This window comes from Gekko japonicus, unplaced genomic scaffold (genome assembly GCF_001447785.1).
Source record: "Gekko japonicus isolate JY-2015 unplaced genomic scaffold, Gekko_japonicus_V1.1 scaffold5857, whole genome shotgun sequence".
NCBI lineage: Eukaryota > Metazoa > Chordata > Lepidosauria > Squamata > Gekkonidae > Gekko > Gekko japonicus.
In genome coordinates this window covers 29,220-40,582 of record NW_015172188.1, presented here as the reverse complement: position 1 = coordinate 40,582, position 11,363 = coordinate 29,220, and the positions used below count along the sequence as shown (strand labels likewise).

Sequence of the window (11,363 nt, the reverse complement as noted above, 5' to 3'; positions counted from 1 at the left end):
ACCTTTTTTTAGTTTCAAAAACAAATAAAATTCTGCCCCTTGGGGCAGTTCAAAAAAGAAGAAGAAGTACACATTCAAAAAGCAAATCCAGACTTAGAAGTGAGAGTTCGACATCCGCACTGGTGCTGCGCCAGCCTGCCTGCTCCTCCAATACGACCCAGAATGGCTACGAGAAAAGGCTGAAAGAGCTGGGTAAGTTTGGCTTGGGAAAGAGATGGCTTAGAGGGGACATGACTGCGGTCTTCAAGTATTTGAAGGACTGTCATGTAGCAGATCTGTTCTCTCTCGCTCCGGATTGCAAAACTAGATCTAATGGGTGGGAATTACAAGGGAGTCGTTACCGGCTAAATATCAGGAGAAACTTCCTAACTGTAATCCTGTCTCACATAGTGGCCAACTGGTTGCTCCGCAGCACCAGGGTGTTGGACTGGATGGGCCACTGGCCTGATTGGCTTCTCTTATGTTCTTATGTTAATCACTTTGGAAGTGACAGACCCCTCCTGCATATTTGTTGAGGTAGGTAAACAGCTTCCTGCCTGGCAGATCCAGACAACATGCAATTGGCTATTAATTGGGAGAGACGAATCCTGACTAGGGTTTAAAGAATCCCTGGGAAAGCCAGGGATTGGAAGAGGTTAGATTTTCTATTGGCATATTGCATATGCACCAGACCCTTCACAATCACATGCAACACCCCTCCATGCCAGCGGAGGCGGGGGGATATAAAATGTGCTCACGTGAGAGTCGTCTGTGGTGCTTTGAGTCATATCTCTACATGCTTTGCTTTGCAGGCATCAGGCGACATGGGGCTTGCAAACACCCCGGCCAGAAAGACCCTGCCTTCCAGAGTGGGCATGACTGGGCTAGACTTGGCCTAAAGGCCACGAGAGTAGGCAGAAGAAAACCGCCTCTTGCCCTGGGTGGAAGATCTATAGGCACCATCTCAGCATCCACAATTCATCAGCACTCTTTCGAGGGGAAACTCAAACCTTGAGGGTAAACAAGGCCACAGACATTCACCAGCCCTCGGAAGGAAGGCACAGGCAACACACCGTCCCAAGACAGGTGTCTTCAGCCCCTACCTGCCAATCCCTCCTCTTCATCAGAGCCCAGGAGAAACAGCCCTTCCTCTTCTTCCAGCCGGGATATGAGGTCCGGTTTGGCCATCAGGGGGCCTGTTTTTTGGGGGGGGGGGAACCCACAAAATTAGACCTCTTCTGCATGCCCAGAAACCCAACAATTCCAAGCCAGTAGAAAACGGCAAGACTCCAGTGGCATCATAAAGACTAACAAAACCTGGGCAGAAGATGAGCTTTCATGAGTCACTGCTCACTTCCTCTTCTGCTCACAGTGACTCAAGAAATCTCATCCCTGGACGCCTGCCACAAATTGTTGTTAGTCTTTAAAGCGCTATGGGACTCTTGTTCTTTTCTAGTGCTACAGAAATCTACTGCTACAAAATCACCTTGCTCTCCCGGGCCCGAAAGAGGCCAGGTTGGCCACAACGAGGGACGGGGCCTTTTCTGTGGCGGCCCCTCACTGGTGGAATGAGCTCCCGGATGACATTAGGGCCCAGAGAGACCTTTTGCAGTTCCGCAGGGCCTGTAAATCAAAGATCTTCCGCCAGGCTCTCAAGTAGGGTGCCTGGCCATTTTGTATTATAGTTAAGTGCTACGTAACGATGGTTTTAGGAACTGCGGTGGCTCAAGTGGTTAAGACGCTGAACTGCAGGCTGTGGAAGGTCGGTAGTTCAGCAGTTCGAGACCCGGGTGTACCGCATGACGGAGTGAGCTCCCGTCTCTAGTTCCAGCTCCTGCCAACCTAGCAGTTCGAAAGCAAGGAATTGCAAGTAGATAAATAGGGACCACTTCGGTGGGAAGGGAACAGCGTTCCGTGCGCCTTGGTGTTTAGTCATGCCGGCCACTTGACCATGGAAACGTCTTCGGACAGCACTGGCTCTTCGGCTTTGAAACGGAGATGAGCACCGCAACCCTAGAGTCGGATTCGACTGGCTTTCGAGCAAGGGAACCCTTTACCTTTACTTTAACGATGGTTTTATATCGCATTCTTAAAATGATGTTCTTTTGTATATGTTGGAGTTTTTAATGTTCATATTTATATGTATGCCATAAGCTGTCCTGAGCCCGCCTCGGCAAGGAGGGCGGGGTATAAATTGGATCACATAAATAAATAATAAATAAAGACAAACACGGCGACCCATCTTGATCACGCCTGCTATTGTCATTCGCCTGCCTGCCTGCCTGCTCCTCCAATACCAGCCATAATTGCTATGTCCCTGTTCCCTTTCTCCACCCCTACGGGGGGGATCTTCTGTGTAGACCCCCCCCGCTTGCTAAGACCCCTCCTGCCCATTTGTTGGGGTAGGTAAACAGCGTCCTGCTGGGCAGATCCAGGCCACATGCAATCGGGTCGGAAGAGACAAATCCTGAATGAGATTTAAACACACCCTGGGAAAGGCAGGACTTCCTCTGGAAGAGGCTGGATTTTCTATGGGTATATTGTAGGCACCAGACCCTTCACAATCATATGCACTACTCCACACCAGGGGAGCAGGGAGGTAAAATGTGGTCACGTGAGAGCCGCCTGGGTTTGCTTCGAGTCATATCTCTGCCATCAAGTACACGCTTTGCTTTGCAGGCACAGAGAGGCAGCGTCAAGGCCCGGCATCTCTAGTGAAAGGGGCCTCCGGCAAAGCTCTGCCTTCCAGAGAGGACAAGACTGGGCTAAACTTGGCCTAAGGGCCATAAGAGTCGGCAGAAGGGAACTGTTGTCCTGGGTTAAGAACATAAGAACATAAGAGACGCCAATGTTGGATCAGGCCAAAGGCCCATCCAGCCCAACACTCTTGTCACACAGTGGCCAGAAATACCAGGTGCCATCAGGAGGTCCACCAATGGGGCCAGGACATTAGAAGCCCTCCCACTGTTGACCCCCCCAAGCACCAAGAAGACAGAGCATCCCTTGCCCCAGAGCCCCTATCTATACCTTGTGGCTAATAGCCACTGATGCACCTCTGCTCCATATGCTTATCTAATTCCCTTTTGAAGCCGTCCATGCTTGTAGCCGCCACCACCTCCTGTGGCAGTGAATTCCATGTATTAATCACTCTTTGGGTGAAGAAGTACTTCCTTTTATCCGTTCTAACCCGACCGCTCAGCAATTTCAGTGAGTGCCCACAAGGAATTCTTGTATTGTGAGAAAGGGAGAAAAGTACCTCTTTCTCTACCTGCTCTATCCCATGCATTATCTTATAAACCTCGATCATGTCTCCCCTCAGTCGTCGTTTCTCCAAGCTAAAGAGCCCTAAGCCGCCGGGGCTCTACTGGTAGCAGGAGCTCCTTTGCATATTAGGCCACACACCCCTACTGTAGCCAATCCTCCAAGAGCTTACAGTAGCCCCAGTAAGAAGAGCTCTGTAAGCACTTGGAGGATTGGCTACACTAGGGGTGTGTGGCCTAATATGCAAAGGAGCTCCTGCTACCAGTAGAGCCCGGGCATTAACCTTTCCTCATAGGGAAAGTGTTCCAACCCTTTTATCATTCAAGTTGCCCTTTTCTGCACTTTTTCCAAAGCTATAATATCCTTTTTAAGGTGTGGTGACCAGAACTGCACACAGTACCCCAAATGAGGTCGCACCATAGAGGGGCAGTATGATATTGTCTGATCTGTTTTCAATACCCTTCCTAATAAGATCTACAAGCACCGTTTCAGCATCCACAATCCACCCAAGCTCTTCTGAGGGGAAACTCAAGCAGTGAGGGCAAACAAGGCCACAGAAATTCACCAGCCATTCCAAAGAAGCGCAGGCAACACACCGTCCCAAGACAGAGATCTAAGCCATTACCTTCCAATCCCTCGTCTTCATCACAGCACAGGAGCAACAGCCCTTCCTCTTCTTCTTCCAGCTGGGATATGAGGTCAGGTTTGGCCACCAGAGGTCCTGTTTTATCAGTAGGGGAAACCCACAAAATTAGATCTCTTCTGTGTGCCCACCGATCCAACAATTCCAAGCCAGATTGACGGTCCCTCCAGAAACACACAACAGGCAAGAAATAGGGGTGGGATGCAGTACCGTATGGAGTCACCCCTCTTTTGTTATCCTGAGACTCTGCGGGAGCATGGGTATGGGGCCATGCACACATGTACACCCACTCAAGGCCTCTTGGGACCTCTGTGTGCACGGACTGACGATCGGTGCAGTATTTCCACGCAAAATAATGAGACCCTTCTTTTAAAAGTGCTGACCTTGATTAAGCATCAAGGCATAGCCAAGGGAAAATTTTAAAGGCAGATGGCACTCAAAACACTTAAAATACCTGTTCGGGTCATCTGATGAGGCTTTACAAATAGCAGAGGAAAGAAGGAAAGCGAAAGGCAAAGGCGAAAAGGAAAGATTTACCCAACTGAACGCAGATTTCCAGAGAACAGCAAGGAGAGATAAGGAGGCCTTCCTGAATGAACAGTGCAAAGTAATAGAAGAAAACAATAGAATGGGAAGGACTAGAGATCTCTTCAAGAAAATTGGAGAAATCAAGGGAGCGTTCCATGCAAAGCTGGCCATGATAAAGGACAAAAACGGTAGGGACCTAACAGAAGCAGAAGAGATTAGGAAAAGATGGCAAGAATACACAGAAGAACTATACAAGAAAGACCTCGATGTCCTTGACAACCACGACGGTATAATCACTGACCTCGAGCCAGACATCCTGGAATGTGAAGTTAAATGGGCCTTAGAAAGCATTACTAACAACAAAGCTAGTGGAGGTGATGGTATTCCAGCTGAGCTATTCAAAGTCTTAGAAGATGATGCTGTTAAAGTTCTGCACTCCATTTGCCAGCAAATTTGGAAAACGCAACAGTGGCCACAGGATTGGAAAAGATCAGTATACATTCCAATCCCAAAGAAGGGCAATGCCAAGGAATGTTCAAACTATCGCACAATTGCACTCATATCACACGCTAGCAAGGTCATGCTCAAGATCCTACAAGCTAGGCTTCAACAGTACGTGGATAGAGAACTACCAGAAGTACAAGCTGGGTTTCGAAGAGGTAGAGGAACTAGAGATCAAATTGCCAACATTCGCTGGATTATGGAGAAAGCAAGAGAGTACCAGAAAAATATCTACTTCTGCTTCATTGACTATGCTAAAGCTTTTGACTGTGTGGATCACAACAAACTATGGCAGGTCCTTAAAGAGATGGGAGTACCAGACCACCTCACATGTCTCTTGAGAAACCTGTATAAGGGCCAAGAAGCGACAGTTAGAACCGGATACGGAACAACTGATTGGTTCAGCATAGGAAAAGGAGTACGACAAGGATGTATACTGTCACCTTGCTTATTTAATATATATGCAGAGTACATCATGCGAAATGCTGGCCTGGATGAATCACAAGCGGGAATTAAGATTGCTGGGGAAAAGATCAACAACCTCAGATATGCAGACGATACCACTCTAATGGCAGAAAGTGAAGAGGACCTAAAGAGCCTCTTGCTCAGGGTAAAAGAGGAGAGCGCAAAAGTGGGCTTGAAGCTCAACATCAAAAAAACTAAGATCATGGCATCCGGCCCCATCACTCCTTGGCAAATAGAAGGGGAAGTCGTGGAAGTGGTGACAGACTTCACGTTCCTGGGATCCCAGATCACTGCAGACTGTGACAGTAGTCATGAAATTAAAAGACGCCTGCTCCTTGGGAGGAAAGCGATGGCGAACCTAAACAGCATGATAAAAAGTAGAGACATCACCCTGCCAACAAAAGTCCGCATGGTCAAAGCAATGGTATTCCCAGTAGTCATGTATGGCTGTGAGAGTTGGACTATAAGGAAGGCCGAGCGCCGAAGAATAGATTCTTTTGAACTATGGTGCTGGAGGAGACTCTTGAGAGTCCCTTGGACTGCAAGAAGAACAAATCAGTCAATCCTCAAAGAAATCAACCCTGACTGTTCCCTGGAAGGCCAGATAATGAAACTGAAGCTCCAATACTTTGGCCACCAAATGAGAAGGGAGCACTCACTGGAGAAGACCCTGATGCTGGGAAAGATTGAAGGTCAAAGAAGACGGGGACGGCAAAGGATGAGATGGTTAGACAGTGTCATAGATGCAACGAACATGAAATTGAGCAAACTTCAGAGGACGGTGGAAGACAGGAGGGCCTGGCGTGATCTGGTCCATGGGGTCGCGAAAAATTGTGTCTATAGATCTTGCTGCTTAACCTTCCTTTGCTTGGTCCAGGATTCACTTATTGGTTATCTTACTGTAATATGTATTAAAGTTAGGTGTACCTCAATCAACGTTCCCTGTAAGCTGTAGAGCCTTGTGAGCAAAGATTCTACTGTGTGAGCTACTGCCATTAAAGTTGTGAGTGAGCGATATGGCTATTGCCTGAATTCGTTTGCTCTGGAGCCCTCCTTCCTGAGCTAAGATGAAAATGTCTGAGCTGGAGGCTAAAAAACAGTGAGCTAGCTGACGCTAACTCAGCTTAGAGGAACACTGACCTCAATATGGTTTGACCTCTGAAGAAGGCCCCAATAGGGTGGAAACGCGTCAGGTCATGTGTCTTGGCCCTGGTGTTTCAGCCACCTTTACTTTTTTACGAGGCTTTCATTGGGCCCTAATATGTTTTTAACTGTCTTTCTAATAAATAGATGTATTTTTGTGTATTTCAACTAGGTTTCTAATATTGGCCCTTTATCTGACTTCTTTTTTACCCTTGTGGCTAACACCCAAACCTTATAAGCTTCGTCCCCCATATCTCTTGGGGGGAAGGTTGTCCTGTGACAGTGGAATCAAACTACACTGTCTTATTTGCTACTTCCAGGATTCAAGTCACTCATTTCCTTTGGCCACATCTGTTTGGAACAATGCAAACTGTGGTCTGAGACGAACTCAAAAACAACCATTTTAGTACTTGTTCGAAGGCAAGAAATTGCAAGTAGATAAATAGGGACCACTTCGGTTTAAAGGTAACAGCGTTCCCTGCGCCTTGGTGTTTAGTCATGCCGGCCACCTGACCACGGAAACGTCTTTGGACAGCGCTGGCTCTTCAGCTTGGAAACGGAGATGAGCACCGCAACCCTAGAGTCGGATTCGACTGGCTTTCGAGCAAGGGAACCTTTACCTTTACCTTACAGAGGTTAGGCGCCTGGATATGAATTTGTCCTTTTACAACTAACTCAGGAAGCAGACCAGGCTGTTCACCTGAATGTGTTAAGAAAATCCCTTTATGTCTTCAGTAATATTTCTCCTGACCATTTCCTCGTGGCTGGAATCTGAAATGATCTTAGCCAGTCAGGACGGTTTGCTTTCAGAAGGAGATTTCTCGCAAAGGGGGGTCTCCAGAAAACTCCTTTTGCATTTTAAAGGATTTGGGCCCTTATTTCCCCTGAAATGGATCAAGCTCCTTCGTACCCTTGGGGCTTTCAGCACCTCTTCTCTGGGAATGGAAGCAAGATCAGGAGGAGGCTTTAAGCGACCCCTTTTTTATCTTGTGGGGCAGCCTGAGGCCCTAGACAACAAGAGGGGTGCTTAAATAACACTGGCACTGGCAGTTCTGTGCCTGCTTCCTGCCAAGCTGAGATGGAAACGTTAGCTGGGACTAAAATGACAGAAAAGACAGCAGAGTTCCTTCCACAGCCACTTCAGCCCGGGGAAGGCCAGGCCAAGACTGGAAGGAAACCCCCTGCGTAAACGTCTCCAGACCGGGCCTCCCCTGGCACCTCTTCTGATGCCCTCTCACGTGGCTCAGGCCCCCACAACAGAGGGAGGATGGCGGAGGGAGGCAGAGACCAGCCACGGGAACCAGGGCAGACGGCCTGACACCACGTCCCTCCTCCTCAAGGGCTCCCTTGTTGTCAACTCCAAACTGCAAGAGGGAGAGAGGGCTCCTCCTCACCCAGAGAGGCCACGTTCCCAAAGTTCTCCAGCATGACCTCCTTGTAGAGCGCTCTCTGGGCCGGGCGCAGCAGGGCCCACTCCCCCCGGGTGAAGTCCACGGCCACCTCCTCGAAGGACACCCCAGCGGCCTGCAAGGAGGAGGAGAAGGAAGCAATCTCTCTACATCACACTGGACAGCTGGCCCACAAGGGGGAAGCCAAAAACGGAGTCAATTAACAGGGGAAGAGCAGCACGAAGAGATGGCAAGAAGAGCCCCCCTGGGGACATCTCTCCCCCCCAAAAAACACTCTTTGGGAGCATTTTGGAACCCGAGGGGCTGTCCTCAGCCGCAGTGGGCCAGCAGCCTTTTGGGGAAGAGGCCAGAAATGTCAGAAGGATAAAGGACAAAACAGGTTTCCGTGGGAAATTCTGTATGGTTACGGAGGCATTTGGAGGTTGGGCCAAATTAAAAGTAATGTTCTAACTGTCCCGCTTCTCTGCAGAAACCATCCAAGGCAGGTGTGTGTGTGTGTGACCGTTTTTCTGCCTTCCCAGCGGGGAACACTAGAATCAGTGGGAAGGAGCCCGGTCCTCTGAGCAGGACAACAGAGAAGAGAGCACACCTTACTGTCTGCTGTCCATGATGTCCCCAATAACGTCCCCCCAATACCTGGGTTGGCTGCATGGCGGCTCTTTCCCCTTCGACGCACAGGGGAGACGGCAGAGGAGGCGTCCGGGGGCGTCCTTCCGCTCCTGCCTGGGAGGGAGAGAGAGAAAGAAAGAGGGTGGGGAACCCTTTTCTGCTCCAGGCACATTTTCTGTGCCAGTCCCTGGAGTGAACCTCTCTCCAGATGGTGAGATACTGGATTGGATCCTTCAAGGCTCAGGAGCCTTTGGCCCCACATCTCTCCCCTCAACCGGCCATTCTATATGGGGGGGTTTGTCCTCCCTTCCTTATCCATTCATCCCCCCTCCTCCCCTCCAAATGTTTCCTCACAAACTTTTCCAACCTTTTCCTGGGGGGAGGAGTCCCTCTCCCTGCCTGAAGCCACGCCCCTCCCTCCTCCCCTCTGAGGGAAGCCCCAAGACCCTCCTGCCTGCAACCCCCCCAACTTTTAGGATAATGTGTCCTGGGAATGAGGTGGGAGGGGATGGAGTGCCTGACGGAAGGCAGAAGGCAAGAGACGCCAGCTTGGAATTAATTTCTCCCCGCACACAGAAAACTAGCCCTGCAGGGGAAATGTTTTTGTACTCTCTGCCTGGGCTGGCCATGATGCTTTTCTGTAGCGGGAAGATATCAGCTGAGGGAAGCCCCCCCAAAAGTGTCCCTCCGCCTGCAGTCTCAAGGGAAGCTGCCTCGAATCCATGCGTGGGAAAAACAGGGGGAAAGAGCACCAATGAGTCCTGTCCGCTCCATCAGCTCATGTCTCTGCCACAGGTGGGGACGGGTTTCCCTGTGTTTTTCCTGCCCCCAAACTCCCTGAAATTCCCCTTCCCCGCCAAACACTGGACTGTCCCAGTGTTTTAAAAAAAACATCAATCCTGTATTGAAAGCCAGTTTGGTGCAGTGGTTAAGTGGGCGGACTCTAATCTGGGAGAACTGGGTTTGATTCCCCACTCCTCCACTCGCACGTGGCTGGATGACCTTGGGCAAGCCGTAGTTCTGATAAGAGCTGTTCTTGAAAAAGAGCAGTTTCTGTCAAGAGCTCTCTCAGCCCAGCCTGCCTCACAGGCAGTGTTCCCTCTAAGCTGAGTTAGTGTGAGCTAGCTCACAGTTTTTTAGCCTCTGGCTCACATATTTTTGTATTAGCTCAGGAGAGGTGGCTCCAGAGCAAACTGATTCATGCAGGAGCCAAATCGCTCGCTCACAACTTTAATGCCAGTAGCTCACAAAGTAGGATTTTTGCTCACAGGACTCCACAGCTTAGAGGGAACATTGCTCACAGGGTGTCTGTTGTGGGGAGGGGAAAGGAAAGGAGTTTGTAAGCCGCTCTGAGACTCCCTTGGGTAGTGAAGGGCGGGGGGTATAAATCCAATCTCTTCTTCTCCTTCTCCTCCACTTGAAGCTGCTGGATGACTTTGGGCAAGCCATAGTTCTGTCAGAGCTGTTCTCTCAAGGGCAGTTCTCAAGAGAGCTCTCTCAACCCCGCCTACCTCACAGGGTGTCTGTTGTGGGGAGGGGAAGGGAAAGGAGTTTGTAAGCCGCTCTGAGACACTTTTGGGTAGTGAAGGGCAGGGTATAAAACCAATCTCTTCTTCTTCTACCTCACAGGGTGTCTCTTGTGGGAAGGGGAAGGGAAAGGAGTTTGTCAGCCGTTCTGAGACACCTTTGGGTAGTGAAGGGCGGGGTATAAATCCAATCTCTTCTTCTATACTAAATAAATTGGTATAGCCAAAAAGACCTATCATGGTTATACTGATATACACTCGTCGACTGTCAAATTTAAAAACCCCTGACACACACCCCACATACCCCGGAGAAGGAAGAACAGCTGTCCTTGGGACAGAGGTGGGGAATGTGAAATGGCAGCCTTCCCACCTAGTTTGCAAAATTCAACTTCACCCCAAAGCAGCTTTGGGCAGGGTCACAGGCAAGCCAGAGGGGGAAAACTCCGGCAGGGGCCCCAAGCGCTCCAGGGTCCCGTGTGGAAGCAGGAAAAATAAATCCCCCCAAAGCATCAAACCCAGAGCAAATCGGCTGGCTGACACCCCCCCCCCCTCCCTTTCCCCAAGACAGAAGGGGCACAGCCTTGATGGAAATCCCCCTTTGCACCAGTGTTTCCTCTAAGCTGCGTGAGTGTGAGCCAGCTCACAGTGTTTTAGCCTCCGGCTCCCACATGTTTGTCTCCGCTCAGGGAGGAGCGCTCCAGAGCAAACCGAATGATGCAGCAGCCCAATCGCTCGATGGCGACTGTAATACCAGGAGCTCACCAAGTAGGATTTTTGCTCACAAGACTCCACAGCTGAGGGGGAGCATCGCTTTGCCCTCTTAGATTCTGTTTCCTAAGGATCTTCTGAGGAACTGGGGGAACAGTCCCTGTGCCCCCCAGTTTACATTCCCCCTTCCCAGCTCCCTCAACCTTTCCTGCAGCCCTCCCGCCCCTGCCCCCCCAAATCCCCCCTCCTTCATCTGCCTCCCTCCTCGTCCCCTGCCCCAAATCTCACTCTCAGCCCCCTCCTCACATAAAAAGGTAAAGGTTCCCTTGCTCGAAAGCCAGTCGAGTCCGACTCTAGGGTTGCGGTGCTCATCTCCGTTTCAAAGCCGAAGAGCCAGCGCTGTCCAAAGACGTTTCCGTGGTCATGTGGCCGGCATGACTAAACACCAAGGCGCACGGAACGCTGTTACCTTCCCACCGAAGTGGTACCTATTTATCTACTTGCAATTTCTTGCTTTCGAACTGCTAGGTTGGCAGGAGCTGGAACTAGAGACAGGAGCTCACCCTGTCTTGCGGCACCCGGGTCTTGAAC

The 11,363-nt window shown here is 50.1% G+C and overlaps 1 pseudogene; it reads right to left on the bottom strand.

Moving 5' to 3' along the window:
• Nucleotides 1-1,082: 1,082 nt before the first annotated feature.
• Nucleotides 1,083-11,363, bottom strand: part of LOC107118692 — a 38,574-nt pseudogene continuing 28,293 nt past the window's right edge.